Source organism: Lampris incognitus, chromosome 2 (genome assembly GCF_029633865.1).
Source record: "Lampris incognitus isolate fLamInc1 chromosome 2, fLamInc1.hap2, whole genome shotgun sequence".
Lineage (NCBI taxonomy): Eukaryota > Metazoa > Chordata > Actinopteri > Lampriformes > Lampridae > Lampris > Lampris incognitus.
In genome coordinates, this window is record NC_079212.1 from 62,246,299 (window position 1) to 62,267,665 (window position 21,367).

Consider the following 21,367-nt stretch of genomic DNA (forward strand, 5'->3'; position numbering starts at 1 on the left):
TACACTCCTACACCTCATGTTAACAACACAGCCTGTGGTAGTGACCATCACAATAACTGAGCTGGGGGTAATGTTACACTCCTACAGCTCATGTTAACAACACAGCCTTTGGTCGTGACCATCTGAAGAACTGAGCTGGGGGTAACGCTACACTCCTGTAGCTCATGTTAACAACACAGCCTGTCGTATTGACCATCACAAGAACTGAGCCGGGGTTAATGTTACGCTCCTACAGCTCATGTTAACAACACAGCCTGCGGTAGTGACCATCAGAAGAACTGAGCTGGGGTTAATGTTATAGTCCTGTAGCTGATGTTAACAACACAGCCTGTGGTAGTGACTGACCATCACAAGAACTGAGCTGGGGGTAATGTTACACTCCTGTAGCTCATGTTAACAACACAGCCTGTGGTAGTGACCATCACAAGAACTGAGCTGGGGGTAATGTTACACTCCTACACCTCATGTTAACAACACAGCCTGTGGTAGTGACCATCAGAAGAACTGAGCTGGGGGTAATGTTACACTCCTGTAGCTCATGTTAACAACACAGCCTCTGGTTAGGACCATCAGAAGAACTGAGCTGGGGGTAATGTTACACTCCTACCGCTCATGTTAACAACACAGCCTGTGGTAGTGACTGACTATCAGAAGAACTGAGCTGGGGGTAATGTTACGCTCCTACAGCTCATGTTAACAACACAGCCTGTGGTACTGACCATCAGAAGAACTGAGCTGGGGGTAATGTTACACTCCTACAGCTCATGTTAGCAACACAGCCTGTGGTAGTGACCAGCAGAAGAACTGAGCTGGGGTTAATGTTATAATCCTGTAGCTGATGTTAACAACACAGCCTGTGGTAGTGACTGACTATCAGAAGAACTGAACTGGGGTTATGTTACACTCCTGTAGCTCATGTTAACAACACAGCCTGTGGTTAGGACCATCACAAGAACTGAGCTGGGGGTAAGGTTACACTCCTACACCTCATGTTAACAACACAGCCTGTGGTAGTGACCATCAGAAGAACTGAGCTGGGGGTAATGTTACACTCCTACACCTCATGTTTACACAGCCTGTGGTAGTGACCATCAGAAGAACTGAGCTGGGGTAATGTTACACTCCTACAGCTCATGTTAGCAACACAGCCTGTGGTAGTGACCAGCAGAAGAACTGAGCTGGGGGTAATGTTACACTCCTATAGCTCATGTTAACAACACAGCCTGTGGTAGTGACCATCACAAGAACTGAGCTGGGGTTAATATTACGCTCCTACAGCTCATGTTAACAACACAGCCTGTGGTTAGGACCATCACAAGAACTGAGCTGGGGGTAATGTTACACTCCTACACCTCATGTTAACAACACAGCCTGTGGTAGTGACCATCAGAAGAACTGAGCTGGGGGTAATGTTACACTCCTACACCTCATGTTTACACAGCCTGTGGTAGTGACCATCAGAAGAACTGAGCTGGGGTAATGTTACACTCCTACAGCTCATGTTAGCAACACAGCCTGTGGTAGTGACCATCAGAAGAACTGAGCTGGGGGTAATGTTACCCTCCTACAGCTCATGTTAACAACACAGCCTGTGGTAGTGACCATCACAAGAACTAAGCTGGGGGTAATGTTACACTCCTGTAGCTCATGTTAACAACACAGCCTGTGGTAGTGACCATCACAAGAACTGAGCTGGGGTTAATGTTACGCTCCTACAGCTCATGTTAACAACACAGCCTGTGGTAGTGACCATCAGAAGAACTGAGCTGGGGGTAATGTTATACTCCTGTAGCTCATGTTAACAACACAGCCTGTGGTAGTGACTGACCATCAGAAGAACTGAGCTGGGGGTAATGTTACACTCCTACACCTCATGTTAACAACACAGCCTGTGGTAGTGACCATCAGAAGAACTGAGCTGGGGTAATGTTACACTCCTACACCTCATGTTAACAACACAGCCTGTGGTAGTGACCATCACAATAACTGAGCTGGGGGTAATGTTACACTCCTACAGCTCATGTTAACAACACAGCCTGTGGTCGTGACCATCTGAAGAACTGAGCTGGGGGTAACGCTACACTCCTGTAGCTCATGTTAACAACACAGCCTGTCGTATTGACCATCACAAGAACTGAGCCGGGGTTAATGTTACTCTCCTACAGCTCATGTTAACAACACAGCCTGTGGTAGTGACCATCAGAAGAACTGAGCTGGGGTTAATGTTATAGTCCTGTAGATGATGTTAACAACACAGCCTGTGGTAGTGACTGACCATCACAAGAACAGAGCTGGGGGTAATGTTACACTCCTGTAGCTCATGTTAACAACACAGCCTGTGGTAGTGACCATCAGAAGAACTGAGCTGGGGGTAATGTTACACTCCTACACCTCATGTTAACAACACAGCCTGTGGTAGTGACCATCAGAAGAACTGAGCTGGGGGTAATGTTACACTCCTACACCTCATGTTTACACAGCCTGTGGTAGTGACCATCAGAAGAACTGAGCTGGGGTAATGTTACACTCCTACAGCTCATGTTAGCAACACAGCCTGTGGTAGTGACCAGCAGAAGAACTGAGCTGGGGGTAATGTTACCCTCCTACAGCTCATGTTAACAACACAGCCTGTGGTAGTGACCATCACAAGAACTAAGCTGGGGGTAATGTTACACTCCTGTAGCTCATGTTAACAACAAAGCCTGTGGTAGTGACCATCACAAGAACTGAGCTGGGGTTAATGTTACGCTCCTACAGCTCATGTTAACAACACAGCCTGTGGTTAGGACCATCACAAGAACTGAGCTGGGGGTAATGTTACACTCCTACACCTCATGTTAACAACACAGCCTGTGGTAGTGACCATCAGAAGAACTGAGCTGGGGGTAATGTTACACTCCTACACCTCATGTTTACACAGCCTGTGGTAGTGACCATCAGAAGAACTGAGCTGGGGTAATGTTACACTCCTACAGCTCATGTTAGCAACACAGCCTGTGGTAGTGACCATCAGAAGAACTGAGCTGGGGGTAATGTTACACTCCTACAGCTCATGTTAACAACACAGCCTGTGGTAGTGACCATCACAAGAACTAAGCTGGGGGTAATGTTACACTCCTGTAGCTCATGTTAACAACACAGCCTGTGGTAGTGACCATCAAAAGAACTGAGCTGGGGTTAATGTTACGCTCCTACAGCTCATGTTAACAACACAGCCTGTGGTAGTGACCATCAGAAGAACTGAGCTGGGGGTAATGTTATACTCCTGTAGCTCATGTTAACAACACAGCCTGTGGTAGTGACTGACCATCAGAAGAACTGAGCTGGGGGTAATGTTACACTCCTACACCTCATGTTAACAACACAGCCTGTGGTAGTGACCATCAGAAGAACTGAGCTGGGGTAATGTTACACTCCTACACCTCATGTTAACAACACAGCCTGTGGTAGTGACCATCACAATAACTGAGCTGGGGGTAATGTTACACTCCTACAGCTCATGTTAACAACACAGCCTGTGGTCGTGACCATCTGAAGAACTGAGCTGGGGGTAACGCTACACTCCTGTAGCTCATGTTAACAACACAGCCTGTCATATTGACCATCACTAGAACTGAGCCGGGGTTAATGTTACGCTCCTACAGCTCATGTTAACAACACAGCCTGCGGTAGTGACCATCAGAAGAACTGAGCTGGGGTTAATGTTATAGTCCTGTAGCTGATGTTAACAACACAGCCTGTGGTAGTGACTGACCATCACAAGAACTGAGCTGGGGGTAATGTTACACTCCTGTAGCTCATGTTAACAACACAGCCTGTGGTAGTGACCATCACAAGAACTGAGCTGGGGGTAATGTTACACTCCTACACCTCATGTTAACAACACAGCCTGTGGTAGTGACCATCAGAAGAACTGAGCTGGGGGTAATGTTACACTCCTGTAGCTCATGTTAACAACACAGCCTCTGGTTAGGACCATCACAAGAACTGAGCTGGGGGTAATGTTACACTCCTACCGCTCATGTTAACAACACAGCCTGTGGTAGTGACTGACTATCAGAAGAACTGAGCTGGGGGTAATGTTACGCTCCTACAGCTCATGTTAACAACACAGCCTGTGGTAGTGACCATCAGAAGAACTAAGCTGGGGGTAATGTTACCCTCCTACAGCTCATGTTAACAACACAGCCTGTGGTAGTGACCATCACAAGAACTAAGCTGGGGGTAATGTTACACTCCTGTAGCTCATGTTAACAACACAGCCTGTGGTAGTGACCATCACAAGAACTGAGCTGGGGTTAATGTTACGCTCCTACAGCTCATGTTAACAACACAGCCTGTGGTAGTGACCATCAGAAGAACTGAGCTGGGGGTAATGTTATACTCCTGTAGCTCATGTTAACAACACAGCCTGTGGTAGTGACTGACCATCAGAAGAACTGAGCTGGGGGTAATGTTACACTCCTACACCTCATGTTAACAACACAGCCTGTGGTAGTGACCATCAGAAGAACTGAGCTGGGGTAATGTTACACTCCTACACCTCATGTTAACAACACAGCCTGTGGTAGTGACCATCACAATAACTGAGCTGGGGGTAATGTTACACTCCTACAGCTCATGTTAACAACACAGCCTGTGGTCGTGACCATCTGAAGAACTGAGCTGGGGGTAACGCTAAACTCCTGTAGCTCATGTTAACAACACAGCCTGTCGTATTGACCATCACAAGAACTGAGCCGGGGTTAATGTTACGCTCCTACAGCTCATGTTAACAACACAGCCTGCGGTAGTGACCATCAGAAGAACTGAGCTGGGGTTAATGTTATAGTCCTATAGCTGATGTTAACAACACAGCCTGTGGTAGTGACTGACCATCACAAGAACTGAGCTGGGGGTAATGTTACACTCCTGTAGCTCATGTTAACAACACAGCCTGTGGTAGTGACCATCACAAGAACTGAGCTGGGGGTAATGTTACACTCCTACACCTCATGTTAACAACACAGCCTGTGGTAGTGACCATCAGAAGAACTGAGCTGGGGGTAATGTTACACTCCTGTAGCTCATGTTAACAACACAGCCTCTGGTTAGGACCATCACAAGAACTGAGCTGGGGGTAATGTTACACTCCTGTAGCTCATGTTAACAACACAGCCTGTGGTAGTGACTGACTATCAGAAGAACTGAGCTGGGGGTAATGTTACGCTCCTACAGCTCATGTTAACAACACAGCCTGTGGTACTGACCATCAGAAGAACTGAGCTGGGGGTAATGTTACACTCCTAACGCTCATGTTAACAACACAGCCTGTGGTAGTGACTGACTATCAGAAGAACTGAGCTGGGGGTAATATTACGCTCCTACAGCTCATGTTAACAACACAGCCTGTGGTAGTGACCATCAGAAGAACTAAGCTGGGGGTAATGTTACCCTCCTACAGCTCATGTTAACAACACAGCCTGTGGTAGTGACCATCACAAGAACTAAGCTGGGGGTAATGTTACACTCCTGTAGCTCATGTTAACAACACAGCCTGTGGTATTGACCATCACAAGAACTGAGCTGGGGTTAATGTTACGCTCCTACAGCTCATGTTAACAACACAGCCTGTGGTAGTGACCATCAGAAGAACTGAGCTGGGGGTAATGTTATACTCCTGTAGCTCATGTTAACAACACAGCCTGTGGTAGTGACTGACCATCAGAAGAACTGAGCTGGGGGTAATGTTACACTCCTACACCTCATGTTAACAACAAAGCCTGTGGTAGTGACCATCAGAAGAACTGAGCTGGGGTAATGTTACACTCCTACACCTCATGTTAACAACACAGCCTGTGGTAGTGACCATCACAATAACTGAGCTGGGGGTAATGTTACACTCCTACAGCTCATGTTAACAACACAGCCTGTGGTCGTGACCATCTGAAGAACTGAGCTGGGGGTAACGCTACACTCCTGTAGCTCATGTTAACAACACAGCCTGTCGTATTGACCATCACAAGAACTGAGCCGGGGTTAATGTTACGCTCCTACAGCTCATGTTAACAACACAACCTGCGGTAGTGACCATCAGAAGAACTGAGCTGGGGTTAATGTTATAGTCCTGTAGCTGATGTTAACAACACAGCCTGTGGTAGTGACTGACCATCACAAGAACTGAGCTGGGGGTAATGTTACACTCCTGTAGCTCATGTTAACAACACAGCCTGTGGTAGTGACCATCACAAGAACTGAGCTGGGGGTAATGTTACACTCCTACACCTCATGTTAACAACACAGCCTGTGGTAGTGACCATCAGAAGAACTGAGCTGGGGGTAATGTTACACTCCTGTAGCTCATGTTAACAACACAGCCTCTGGTTAGGACCATCACAAGAACTGAGCTGGGGGTAATGTTACACTCCTACCGCTCATGTTAACAACACAGCCTGTGGTAGTGACTGACTATCAGAAGAACTGAGCTGGGGGTAATGTTACGCTCCTACAGCTCATGTTAACAACACAGCCTGTGGTACTGACCATCAGAAGAACTGAGCTGGGGGTAATGTTACACTCCTACAGCTCATGTTAGCAACACAGCCTGTGGTAGTGACCAGCAGAAGAACTGAGCTGGGGTTAATGTTATAATCCTGTAGCTGATGTTAACAACACAGCCTGTGGTAGTGACTGACTATCAGAAGAATTGAGCTGGGGTTATGTTACACTCCTGTAGCTCATGTTAACAACACAGCCTGTGGTTAGGACCATCACAAGAACTGAGCTGGGGGTAAGGTTACACTCCTACACCTCATGTTAACAACACAGCCTGTGGTAGTGACCATCAGAAGAACTGAGCTGGGGGTAATGTTACACTCCTACACCTCATGTTTACACAGCCTGTGGTAGTGACCATCAGAAGAACTGAGCTGGGGTAATGTTACACTCCTACAGCTCATGTTAGCAACACAGCCTGTGGTAGTGACCAGCAGAAGAACTGAGCTGGGGGTAATGTTACACTCCTACAGCTCATGTTAACAACACAGCCTGTGGTACTGACCATCAGAAGAACTGAGCTGGGGGTAATGTTACACTCCTACAGCTCATGTTAGCAACACAGCCTGTGGTAGTGACCAGCAGAAGAACTGAGCTGGGGTTAATGTTATAATCCTGTAGCTGATGTTAACAACACAGCCTGTGGTAGTGACTGACTATCAGAAGAACTGAGCTGGGGTTATGTTACACTCCTGTAGCTCATGTTAACAACACAGCCTGTGGTTAGGACCATCACAAGAACTGAGCTGGGGGTAAGGTTACACTCCTACACCTCATGTTAACAACACAGCCTGTGGTAGTGACCATCAGAAGAACTGAGCTGGGGGTAATGTTACACTCCTACACCTCATGTTTACACAGCCTGTGGTAGTGACCATCAGAAGAACTGAGCTGGGGTAATGTTACACTCCTACAGCTCATGTTAGCAACACAGCCTGTGGTAGTGACCAGCAGAAGAACTGAGCTGGGGGTAATGTTACCCTCCTACAGCTCATGTTAACAACACAGCCTGTGGTAGTGACCATCACAAGAACTAAGCTGGGGGTAATGTTACACTCCTGTAGCTCATGTTAACAACACAGCCTGTGGTAGTGACCATCACAAGAACTGAGCTGGGGTTAATGTTACGCTCCTACAGCTCATGTTAACAACACAGCCTGTGGTAGTGACCATCAGAAGAACTGAGCTGGGGGTAATGTTATACTCCTGTAGCTCATGTTAACAACACAGCCTGTGGTAGTGACTGACCATCAGAAGAACTGAGCTGGGGGTAATGTTACACTCCTACACCTCATGTTAACAACACAGCCTGTGGTAGTGACCATCACAAGAACTGAGCTGGGGTAATGTTACACTCCTACACCTCATGTTAACAACACAGCCTGTGGTAGTGACCATCACAATAACTGAGCTGGGGGTAATGTTACACTCCTACAGCTAATGTTAACAACACAGCCTGTGGTCGTGACCATCTGAAGAACTGAGCTGGGGGTAACGTTACACTCCTGTAGCTCATGTTAACAACACAGCCTGTCGTATTGACCATCACAAGAACTGAGCCGGGGTTAATGTTACGCTCCTACAGCTCATGTTAACAACACAGCCTGTGGTAGTGACCATCAGAAGAACTGAGCTGGGGTTAATGTTATAGTCCTGTAGCTGATGTTAACAACACAGCCTGTGGTAGTGACTGACTATCAGAAGAACTGAGCTGGGGGTAATGTTACGCTCCTACAGCCCATGTTAACAACACAGCCTGTGGTAGTGACTGACTATCAGAAGAACTGACCTGCGGGTAATGTTACACTCCTACAGCTCATGTTAACAACACAGCCTGCGGTAATGACCAGCAGAAGAACTGAGCTGGGGGTAATGTTACCCTCCTACAGCTCATGTTAAAAACACAGCCTGTGGTAGTGACCATCAGAAGAACTGAGCTGGGGTTAATGTTACGCTCCTACAGCTCATGTTAACAACACAGCCTGTGGTAGTGACCATCAGAAGAACTGAGCTGGGGTTAATGTTATACTGCTGTAGCTCATGTTAACAAGACAGCCTGTGGTAGTGACCATCAGAAGAACTGAGCTGGGGTAATGTTACACTCCTACACCTCATGTTAACAACACAGCCTGTGGTAGTGACCATCAGAAGAACTGAGCTGGGGGTAATGTTACACTCCTGTAGATAATGTTAACAACACAGTCTGTGGTAGTGACCATCAGAAGAACTGAGCTGGGGGTAATGTTACACTCCTACACCTCATGTTAACAACACAGCCTGTGGTAGTGACCATCAGAAGAACTGAGCTGGGGTAATGTTACACTCCTACAGCTCATGTTAGCAACACAGCCTGTGGTTAGGACCATCACAAGAACTGAGCTGGGGGTAAGGTTACACTCCTACACCTCATGTTAACAACACAGCCTGTGGTAGTGACCATCAGAAGAACTGAGCTGGGGGTAATGTTACACTCCTACACCTCATGTTTACACAGCCTGTGGTAGTGACCATCAGAAGAACTGAGCTGGGGTAATGTTACACTCCTACAGCTCATGTTAGCAACTCAGCCTGTGGTAGTGACCAGCAGAAGAACTGAGCTGGGGGTAATGTTACCCTCCTACAGCTCATGTTAACAACACAGCCTGTGGTAGTGACCATCACAAGAACTAAGCTGGGGGTAATGTTACACTCCTGTAGCTCATGTTAACAACACAGCCTGTGGTAGTGACCATCACAAGAACTGAGCTGGGGTTAATGTTACGCTCCTACAGCTCATGTTAACAACACAGCCTGTGGTAGTGACCATCAGAAGAACTGAGCTGGGGGTAATGTTATACTCCTGTAGCTCATGTTAACAACACAGCCTGTGGTAGTGACTGACCATCAGAAGAACTGAGCTGGGGGTAATGTTACACTCCTACACCTCATGTTAACAACACAGCCTGTGGTAGTGACCATCACAAGAACTGAGCTGGGGTAATGTTACACTCCTACACCTCATGTTAACAACACAGCCTGTGGTAGTGACCATCACAATAACTGAGCTGGGGGTAATGTTACACTCCTACAGCTAATGTTAACAACACAGCCTGTGGTCGTGACCATCTGAAGAACTGAGCTGGGGGTAACGTTACACTCCTGTAGCTCATGTTAACAACACAGCCTGTCGTATTGACCATCACAAGAACTGAGCCGGGGTTAATGTTACGCTCCTACAGCTCATGTTAACAACACAGCCTGTGGTAGTGACCATCAGAAGAACTGAGCTGGGGTTAATGTTATAGTCCTGTAGCTGATGTTAACAACACAGCCTGTGGTAGTGACTGACTATCAGAAGAACTGAGCTGGGGGTAATGTTACGCTCCTACAGCTCATGTTAACAACACAGCCTGTGGTAGTGACTGACTATCAGAAGAACTGACCTGCGGGTAATGTTACACTCCTACAGCTCATGTTAACAACACAGCCTGCGGTAATGACCAGCAGAAGAACTGAGCTGGGGGTAATGTTACCCTCCTACAGCTCATGTTAAAAACACAGCCTGTGGTAGTGACCATCAGAAGAACTGAGCTGGGGTTAATGTTACGCTCCTACAGCTCATGTTAACAACACAGCCTGTGGTAGTGACCATCAGAAGAACTGAGCTGGGGTTAATGTTATACTGCTGTAGCTCATGTTAACAAGACAGCCTGTGGTAGTGACCATCAGAAGAACTGAGCTGGGGTAATGTTACACTCCTACACCTCATGTTAACAACACAGCCTGTGGTAGTGACCATCAGAAGAACTGAGCTGGGGGTAATGTTACACTCCTGTAGATAATGTTAACAACACAGTCTGTGGTAGTGACCATCAGAAGAACTGAGCTGGGGGTAATGTTACACTCCTACACCTCATGTTAACAACACAGCCTGTGGTAGTGACCATCAGAAGAACTGAGCTGGGGTAATGTTACACTCCTACAGCTCATGTTAGCAACACAGCCTGTGGTAGTGACCATCAGAAGAACTGAGCTGGGGGTAATGTTACCCTCCTACAGCTCATGTTAACAACACAGCCTCTGGTAGTGACCATCACAAGAACTAAGCTGGGGGTAATGTTACACTCCTGTAGCTCATGTTAACAACACAGCCTGTGGTAGTGACCATCACAAGAACTGAGCTGGGGTTAATATTACGCTCCTACAGCTCATGTTAACAACACAGCCTGTGGTTAGGACCATCACAAGAACTGAGCTGGGGGTAATGTTACACTCCTACACCTCATGTTAACAACACAGCCTGTGGTAGTGACCATCAGAAGAACTGAGCTGGGGGTAATGTTACACTCCTACACCTCATGTTTACACAGCCTGTGGTAGTGACCATCAGAAGAACTGAGCTGGGGTAATGTTACACTCCTACAGCTCATGTTAGCAACACAGCCTGTGGTAGTGACCATCAGAAGAACTGAGCTGGGGGTAATGTTACCCTCCTACAGCTCATGTTAACAACACAGCCTGTGGTAGTGACCATCACAAGAACTAAGCTGGGGGTAATGTTACACTCCTGTAGCTCATGTTAACAACACATCCTGTGGTAGTGACCATCACAAGAACTGAGCTGGGGTTAATGTTACGCTCCTACAGCTCATGTTAACAACACAGCCTGTGGTAGTGACCATCAGAAGAACTGAGCTGGGGGTAATGTTATACTCCTGTAGCTCATGTTAACAACACAGCCTGTGGTAGTGACTGACCATCACAAGAACTGAGCTGGGGTTAATGTTACGCTCCTACAGCTCATGTTAACAACACAGCCTGTGGTAGTGACCATCAGAAGAACTGAGCTGGGGGTAATGTTATACTCCTGTAGCTCATGTTAACAACACAGCCTGTGGTAGTGACTGACCATCAGAAGAACTGAGCTGGGGGTAATGTTACACTCCTACACCTCATGTTAACAACACAGCCTGTGGTAGTGACCATCACAAGAACTGAGCTGGGGTAATGTTACACTCCTACACCTCATGTTAACAACACAGCCTGTGGTAGTGACCATCACAATAACTGAGCTGGGGGTAATGTTACACTCCTACAGCTAATGTTAACAACACAGCCTGTGGTCGTGACCATCTGAAGAACTGAGCTGGGGGTAACGTTACACTCCTGTAGCTCATGTTAACAACACAGCCTGTCGTATTGACCATCACAAGAACTGAGCCGGGGTTAATGTTACGCTCCTACAGCTCATGTTAACAACACAGCCTGTGGTAGTGACCATCAGAAGAACTGAGCTGGGGTTAATGTTATAGTCCTGTAGCTGATGTTAACAACACAGCCTGTGGTAGTGACTGACTATCAGAAGAACTGAGCTGGGGGTAATGTTACGCTCCTACAGCTCATGTTAACAACACAGCCTGTGGTAGTGACTGACTATCAGAAGAACTGACCTGCGGGTAATGTTACACTCCTACAGCTCATGTTAACAACACAGCCTGCGGTAATGACCAGCAGAAGAACTGAGCTGGGGGTAATGTTACCCTCCTACAGCTCATGTTAAAAACACAGCCTGTGGTAGTGACCATCAGAAGAACTGAGCTGGGGTTAATGTTACGCTCCTACAGCTCATGTTAACAACACAGCCTGTGGTAGTGACCATCAGAAGAACTGAGCTGGGGTTAATGTTATACTGCTGTAGCTTATGTTAACAAGACAGCCTGTGGTAGTGACCATCAGAAGAACTGAGCTGGGGTAATGTTACACTCCTACACCTCATGTTAACAACACAGCCTGTGGTAGTGACCATCAGAAGAACTGAGCTGGGGGTAATGTTACACTCCTGTAGATAATGTTAACAACACAGTCTGTGGTAGTGACCATCAGAAGAACTGAGCTGGGGGTAATGTTACACTCCTACACCTCATGTTAACAACACAGCATGTGGTAGTGTCCATCAGAAGAACTGAGCTGGGGTAATGTTACACTCCTACAGCTCATGTTAGCAACACAGCCTGTGGTAGTGACCATCAGAAGAACTGAGCTGGGGGTAATGTTACCCTCCTACAGCTCATGTTAACAACACAGCCTCTGGTAGTGACCATCACAAGAACTAAGCTGGGGGTAATGTTACACTCCTGTAGCTCATGTTAACAACACAGCCTGTGGTAGTGACCATCACAAGAACTGAGCTGGGGTTAATATTACGCTCCTACAGCTCATGTTAACAACACAGCCTGTGGTTAGGACCATCACAAGAACTGAGCTGGGGGTAATGTTACACTCCTACACCTCATGTTAACAACACAGCCTGTGGTAGTGACCATCAGAAGAACTGAGCTGGGGGTAATGTTACACTCCTACACCTCATGTTTACACAGCCTGTGGTAGTGACCATCAGAAGAACTGAGCTGGGGTAATGTTACACTCCTACAGCTCATGTTAGCAACACAGCCTGTGGTAGTGACCATCAGAAGAACTGAGCTGGGGGTAATGTTACCCTCCTACAGCTCATGTTAACTACACAGCCTGTGGTAGTGACCATCACAAGAACTAAGCTGGGGGTAATGTTACACTCCTGTAGCTCATGTTAACAACACATCCTGTGGTAGTGACCATCAGAAGAACTGAGCTGGGGGTAATGTTACACTCCTACACCTCATGTTTACACAGCCTGTGGTAGTGACCATCAGAAGAACTGAGCTGGGGTAATGTTACACTCCTACACCTCATGTTTACACAGCCTGTGGTAGTGACCATCAGAAGAACTGAGCTGGGGTAATGTTACACTCCTACAGCTCATGTTAGCAACACAGCCTGTGGTAGTGACCAGCAGAAGAACTGAGCTGGGGGTAATGTTACCCTCCTACAGCTCATGTTAACAACACAGCCTGTGGTAGTGACCATCACAAGAACTAAGCTGGGGGTAATGTTACACTCCTGTAGCTCATGTTAACAACAAAGCCTGTGGTAGTGACCATCACAAGAACTGAGCTGGGGTTAATGTTACGCTCCTACAGCTCATGTTAACAACACAGCCTGTGGTTAGGACCATCACAAGAACTGAGCTGGGGGTAATGTTACACTCCTACACCTCATGTTAACAACACAGCCTGTGGTAGTGACCATCAGAAGAACTGAGCTGGGGGTAATGTTACACTCCTACACCTCATGTTTACACAGCCTGTGGTAGTGACCATCAGAAGAACTGAGCTGGGGTAATGTTACACTCCTACAGCTCATGTTAGCAACACAGCCTGTGGTAGTGACCATCAGAAGAACTGAGCTGGGGGTAATGTTACCCTCCTACAGCTCATGTTAACAAAACAGCCTGTGGTAGTGACCATCACAAGAACTAAGCTGGGGGTAATGTTACACTCCTGTAGCTCATGTTAACAACACAGCCTGTGGTAGTGACCATCACAAGAACTGAGCTGGGGTTAATATTACGCTCCTACAGCTCATGTTAACAACACAGCCTGTGGTAGTGACCATCAGAAGAACTGAGCTGGGGGTAATGTTATACTCCTGTAGCTCATGTTAACAACACAGCCTGTGGTAGTGACTGACCATCAGAAGAACTGAGCTGGGGGTAATGTTACACTCCTACACCTCATGTTAACAACACAGCCTGTGGTAGTGACCATCAGAAGAACTGAGCTGGGGTAATGTTACACTCCTACACCTCATGTTAACAACACAGCCTGTGGTAGTGACCATCACAATAACTGAGCTGGGGGTAATGTTACACTCCTACAGCTCATGTTAACAACACAGCCTGTGGTCGTGACCATCTGAAGAACTGAGCTGGGGGTAACGCTACACTCCTGTAGCTCATGTTAACAACACAGCCTGTCGTATTGACCATCACAAGAACTGAGCCGGGGTTAATGTTACGCTCCTACAGCTCATGTTAACAACACAGCCTGCGGTAGTGACCATCAGAAGAACTGAGCTGGGGTTAATGTTATAGTCCTGTAGCTGATGTTAACAACACAGCCTGTGGTAGTGACTGACCATCACAAGAACTGAGCTGGGGGTAATGTTACACTCCTGTAGCTCATGTTAACAACACAGCCTGTGGTAGTGACCATCACAAGAACTGAGCTGGGGGTAATGTTACACTCCTACACCTCATGTTAACAACACAGCCTGTGGTAGTGACCATCAGAAGAACTGAGCTGGGGGTAATGTTACACTCCTGTAGCTCATGTTAACAACACAGCCTGTGGTAGTGACCATCAGAAGAACTGAGCTGGGGTAATGTTACACTCCTACAGCTCATGTTAGCAACACAGCCTGTGGTAGTGACCAGCAGAAGAACTGAGCTGGGGGTAATGTTACCCTCCTACAGCTCATGTTAACAACACAGCCTGTGGTAGTGACCATCACAAGAACTAAGCTGGGGGTAATGTTACACTCCTGTAGCTCATGTTAACAACAAAGCCTGTGGTAGTGACCATCACAAGAACTGAGCTGGGGTTAATGTTACGCTCCTACAGCTCATGTTAACAACACAGCCTGTGGTTAGGACCATCACAAGAACTGAGCTGGGGGTAATGTTACACTCCTACACCTCATGTTAACAACACAGCCTGTGGTAGTGACCATCAGAAGAACTGAGCTGGGGGTAATGTTACACTCCTACACCTCATGTTTACACAGCCTGTGGTAGTGACCATCAGAAGAACTGAGCTGGGGTAATGTTACACTCCTACAGCTCATGTTAGCAACACAGCCTGTGGTAGTGACCATCAGAAGAACTGAGCTGGGGGTAATGTTACCCTCCTACAGCTCATGTTAACAAAACAGCCTGTGGTAGTGACCATCACAAGAACTAAGCTGGGGGTAATGTTACACTCCTGTAGCTCATGTTAACAACACAGCCTGTGGTAGTGACCATCACAAGAACTGAGCTGGGGTTAATATTACGCTCCTACAGCTCATGTTAACAACACAGCCTGTGGTAGTGACCATCAGAAGAACTGAGCTGGGGGTAATGTTATACTCCTGTAGCTCATGTTAACAACACAGCCTGTGGTAGTGACTGACCATCAGAAGAACTGAGCTGGGGGTAATGTTACACTCCTACACCTCATGTTAACAACACAGCCTGTGGTAGTGACCATCAGAAGAACTGAGCTGGGGTAATGTTACACTCCTACACCTCATGTTAACAACACAGCCTGTGGTAGTGACCATCACAATAACTGAGCTGGGGGTAATGTTACACTCCTACAGCTCATGTTAACAACACAGCCTGTGGTCGTGACCATCTGAAGAACTGAGCTGGGGGTAACGCTACACTCCTGTAGCTCATGTTAACAACACAGCCTGTCGTATTGACCATCACAAGAACTGAGCCGGGGTTAATGTTACGCTCCTACAGCTCATGTTAACAACACAGCCTGCGGTAGTGACCATCAGAAGAACTGAGCTGGGGTTAATGTTATAGTCCTGTAGCTGATGTTAACAACACAGCCTGTGGTAGTGACTGACCATCACAAGAACTGAGCTGGGGGTAATGTTACACTCCTGTAGCTCATGTTAACAACACAGCCTGTGGTAGTGACCATCACAAGAACTGAGCTGGGGGTAATGTTACACTCCTACACCTCATGTTAACAACACAGCCTGTGGTAGTGACCATCAGAAGAACTGAGCTGGGGGTAATGTTACACTCCTGTAGCTCATGTTAACAACACAGCCTCTGGTTAGGACCATCACAAGAACTGAGCTGGGGGTAATGTTACACTCCTACCGCTCATGTTAACAACACAGCCTGTGGTAGTGACTGACTATCAGAAGAACTGAGCTGGGGGTAATGTCACGCTCCTACAGCTCATGTTAACAACACAGCCTGTGGTACTGACCATCAGAAGAACTGAGCTGGGGGTAATGTTACACTCCTACAGCTCATGTTAGCAACACAGCTTGTGGTAGTGACCAGCAGAAGAACTGAGCTGGGGTTAATGTTATAATCCTGTAGCTGATGTTAACAACACAGCCTGTGGTAGTGACTGACTATCAGAAGAACTGAGCTGGGGTTATGTTACACTCCTGTAGCTCATGTTAACAACACAGCCTGTGGTTAGGACCATCACAAGAACTGAGCTGGGGGTAAGGTTACACTCCTAGACCTCATGTTAACAACACAGCCTGTGGTAGTGACCATCAGAAGAACTGAGCTTGGGGTAATGTTACACTCCTACACCTCATGTTTACACAGCCTGTGGTAGTGACCATCAGAAGAACTGAGCTGGGGTAATGTTACACTCCTACAGCTCATGTTAGCAACACAGCCTGTGGTAGTGACCAGCAGAAGAACTGAGCTGGGGGTAATGTTACACTCCTCTAGCTCATGTTAACAACACAGCCTGTGGTAGTGACCATCAGAAGAACTGAGCTGGGGTTAATGTTATAGTCCTGTAGCTGATGTTAACAACACAGCCTGTGGTAGTGACTGACCATCACAAGAACTGAGCTGGGGGTAATGTTACACTCCTGTAGCTCATGTTAACAACACAGCCTGTGGTAGTGACCATCACAAGAACTGAGCTGGGGGTAATGTTACACTCCTACACCTCATGTTAACAACACAGCCTGTGGTAGTGACCATCAGAAGAACTGAGCTGGGGGTAATGTTACACTCCTGTAGCTCATGTTAACAACACAGCCTGTGGTAGTGACCATCAGAAGAACTGAGCTGGGGTAATGTTACACTCCTACAGCTCATGTTAGCAACACAGCCTGTGGTAGTGACCAGCAGAAGAACTGAGCTGGGGGTAATGTTACCCTCCTACAGCTCATGTTAACAACACAGCCTGTGGTAGTGACCATCACAAGAACTAAGCTGGGGGTAATGTTACACTCCTGTAGCTCATGTTAACAACAAAGCCTGTGGTAGTGACCATCACAAGAACTGAGCTGGGGTTAATGTTACGCTCCTACAGCTCATGTTAACAACACAGCCTGTGGTTAGGACCATCACAAGAACTGAGCTGGGGGTAATGTTACACTCCTACACCTCATGTTAACAACACAGCCTGTGGTAGTGACCATCAGAAGAACTGAGCTGGGGGTAATGTTACACTCCTACACCTCATGTTTACACAGCCTGTGGTAGTGACCATCAGAAGAACTGAGCTGGGGTAATGTTACACTCCTACAGCTCATGTTAGCAACACAGCCTGTGGTAGTGACCATCAGAAGAACTGAGCTGGGGGTAATGTTACCCTCCTACAGCTCATGTTAACAAAACAGCCTGTGGTAGTGACCATCACAAGAACTAAGCTGGGGGTAATGTTACACTCCTGTAGCTCATGTTAACAACACAGCCTGTGGTAGTGACCATCACAAGAACTGAGCTGGGGTTAATATTACGCTCCTACAGCTCATGTTAACAACACAGCCTGTGGTAGTGACCATCAGAAGAACTGAGCTGGGGGTAATGTTATACTCCTGTAGCTCATGTTAACAACACAGCCTGTGGTAGTGACTGACCATCAGAAGAACTGAGCTGGGGGTAATGTTACACTCCTACACCTCATGTTAACAACACAGCCTGTGGTAGTGACCATCAGAAGAACTGAGCTGGGGTAATGTTACACTCCTACACCTCATGTTAACAACACAGCCTGTGGTAGTGACCATCACAATAACTGAGCTGGGGGTAATGTTACACTCCTACAGCTCATGTTAACAACACAGCCTGTGGTCGTGACCATCTGAAGAACTGAGCTGGGGGTAACGCTACACTCCTGTAGCTCATGTTAACAACACAGCCTGTCGTATTGACCATCACAAGAACTGAGCCGGGGTTAATGTTACGCTCCTACAGCTCATGTTAACAACACAGCCTGCGGTAGTGACCATCAGAAGAACTGAGCTGGGGTTAATGTTATAGTCCTGTAGCTGATGTTAACAACACAGCCTGTGGTAGTGACTGACCATCACAAGAACTGAGCTGGGGGTAATGTTACACTCCTGTAGCTCATGTTAACAACACAGCCTGTGGTAGTGACCATCACAAGAACTGAGCTGGGGGTAATGTTACACTCCTACACCTCATGTTAACAACACAGCCTGTGGTAGTGACCATCAGAAGAACTGAGCTGGGGGTAATGTTACACTCCTGTAGCTCATGTTAACAACACAGCCTGTGGTAGTGACCATCAGAAGAACTGAGCTGGGGTAATGTTACACTCCTACAGCTCATGTTAGCAACACAGCCTGTGGTAGTGACCAGCAGAAGAACTGAGCTGGGGGTAATGTTACCCTCCTACAGCTCATGTTAACAACACAGCCTGTGGTAGTGACCATCACAAGAACTAAGCTGGGGGTAATGTTACACTCCTGTAGCTCATGTTAACAACAAAGCCTGTGGTAGTGACCATCACAAGAACTGAGCTGGGGTTAATGTTACGCTCCTACAGCTCATGTTAACAACACAGCCTGTGGTTAGGACCATCACAAGAACTGAGCTGGGGGTAATGTTACACTCCTACACCTCATGTTAACAACACAGCCTGTGGTAGTGACCATCAGAAGAACTGAGCTGGGGGTAATGTTACACTCCTACACCTCATGTTTACACAGCCTGTGGTAGTGACCATCAGAAGAACTGAGCTGGGGTAATGTTACACTCCTACAGCTCATGTTAGCAACACAGCCTGTGGTAGTGACCATCAGAAGAACTGAGCTGGGGGTAATGTTACCCTCCTACAGCTCATGTTAACAAAACAGCCTGTGGTAGTGACCATCACAAGAACTAAGCTGGGGGTAATGTTACACTCCTGTAGCTCATGTTAACAACACAGCCTGTGGTAGTGACCATCACAAGAACTGAGCTGGGGTTAATATTACGCTCCTACAGCTCATGTTAACAACACAGCCTGTGGTAGTGACCATCAGAAGAACTGAGCTGGGGGTAATGTTATACTCCTGTAGCTCATGTTAACAACACAGCCTGTGGTAGTGACTGACCATCAGAAGAACTGAGCTGGGGGTAATGTTACACTCCTACACCTCATGTTAACAACACAGCCTGTGGTAGTGACCATCAGAAGAACTGAGCTGGGGTAATGTTACACTCCTACACCTCATGTTAACAACACAGCCTGTGGTAGTGACCATCACAATAACTGAGCTGGGGGTAATGTTACACTCCTACAGCTCATGTTAACAACACAGCCTGTGGTCGTGACCATCTGAAGAACTGAGCTGGGGGTAACGCTACACTCCTGTAGCTCATGTTAACAACACAGCCTGTCGTATTGACCATCACAAGAACTGAGCCGGGGTTAATGTTACGCTCCTACAGCTCATGTTAACAACACAGCCTGCGGTAGTGACCATCAGAAGAACTGAGCTGGGGTTAATGTTATAGTCCTGTAGCTGATGTTAACAACACAGCCTGTGGTAGTGACTGACCATCACAAGAACTGAGCTGGGGGTAATGTTACACTCCTGTAGCTCATGTTAACAACACAGCCTGTGGTAGTGACCATCACAAGAACTGAGCTGGGGGTAATGTTACACTCCTACACCTCATGTTAACAACACAGCCTGTGGTAGTGACCATCAGAAGAACTGAGCTGGGGGTAATGTTACACTCCTGTAGCTCATGTTAACAACACAGCCTCTGGTTAGGACCATCACAAGAACTGAGCTGGGGGTAATGTTACACTCCTACCGCTCATGTTAACAACACAGCCTGTGGTAGTGACTGACTATCAGAAGAACTGAGCTGGGGGTAATGTCACGCTCCTACAGCTCATGTTAACAACACAGCCTGTGGTACTGACCATCAGAAGAACTGAGCTGGGGGTAATGTTACACTCCTACAGCTCATGTTAGCAACACAGCTTGTGGTAGTGACCAGCAGAAGAACTGAGCTGGGGTTAATGTTATAATCCTGTAGCTGATGTTAACAACACAGCCTGTGGTAGTGACTGACTATCAGAAGAACTGAGCTGGGGTTATGTTACACTCCTGTAGCTCATGTTAACAACACAGCCTGTGGTTAGGACCATCACAAGAACTGAGCTGGGGGTAAGGTTACACTCCTAGACCTCATGTTAACAACACAGCCTGTGGTAGTGACCATCAGAAGAACTGAGCTTGGGGTAATGTTACACTCCTACACCTCATGTTTACACAGCCTGTGGTAGTGACCATCAGAAGAACTGAGCTGGGGTAATGTTACACTCCTACAGCTCATGTTAGCAACACAGCCTGTGGTAGTGACCAGCAGAAGAACTGAGCTGGGGGTAATGTTACACTCCTACAGCTCATGTTAACAACACAGCCTGTGGTACTGACCATCAGAAGAACTGAGCTGGGGGTAATGTTACACTCCTACAGCTCATGTTAGCAACACAGCCTGTGGTAGTGACCAGCAGAAGAACTGAGCTGGGGTTAATGTTATAATCCTGTAGCTGATGTTAACAACACAGCCTGTGGTAGTGACTGACTATCAGAAGAACTGAGCTGGGGTTATGTTACACTCCTGTAGCTCATGTTAACAACACAGCCTGTGGTTAGGACCATCACAAGAACTGAGCTGGGGGTAAGGTTACACTCCTAGACCTCATGTTAACAACACAGCCTGTGGTAGTGACCATCAGAAGAACTGAGCTGGGGGTAATGTTACACTCCTACACCTCATGTTTACACAGCCTGTGGTAGTGACCATCAGAAGAACTGAGCTGGGGTAATGTTACACTCCTACAGCTCATGTTAGCAACACAGCCTGTGGTAGTGACCAGCAGAAGAACTGAGCTGGGGGTAATGTTACCCTCCTACAGCTCATGTTAACAACACAGCCTGTGGTAGTGACCATCACAAGAACTAAGCT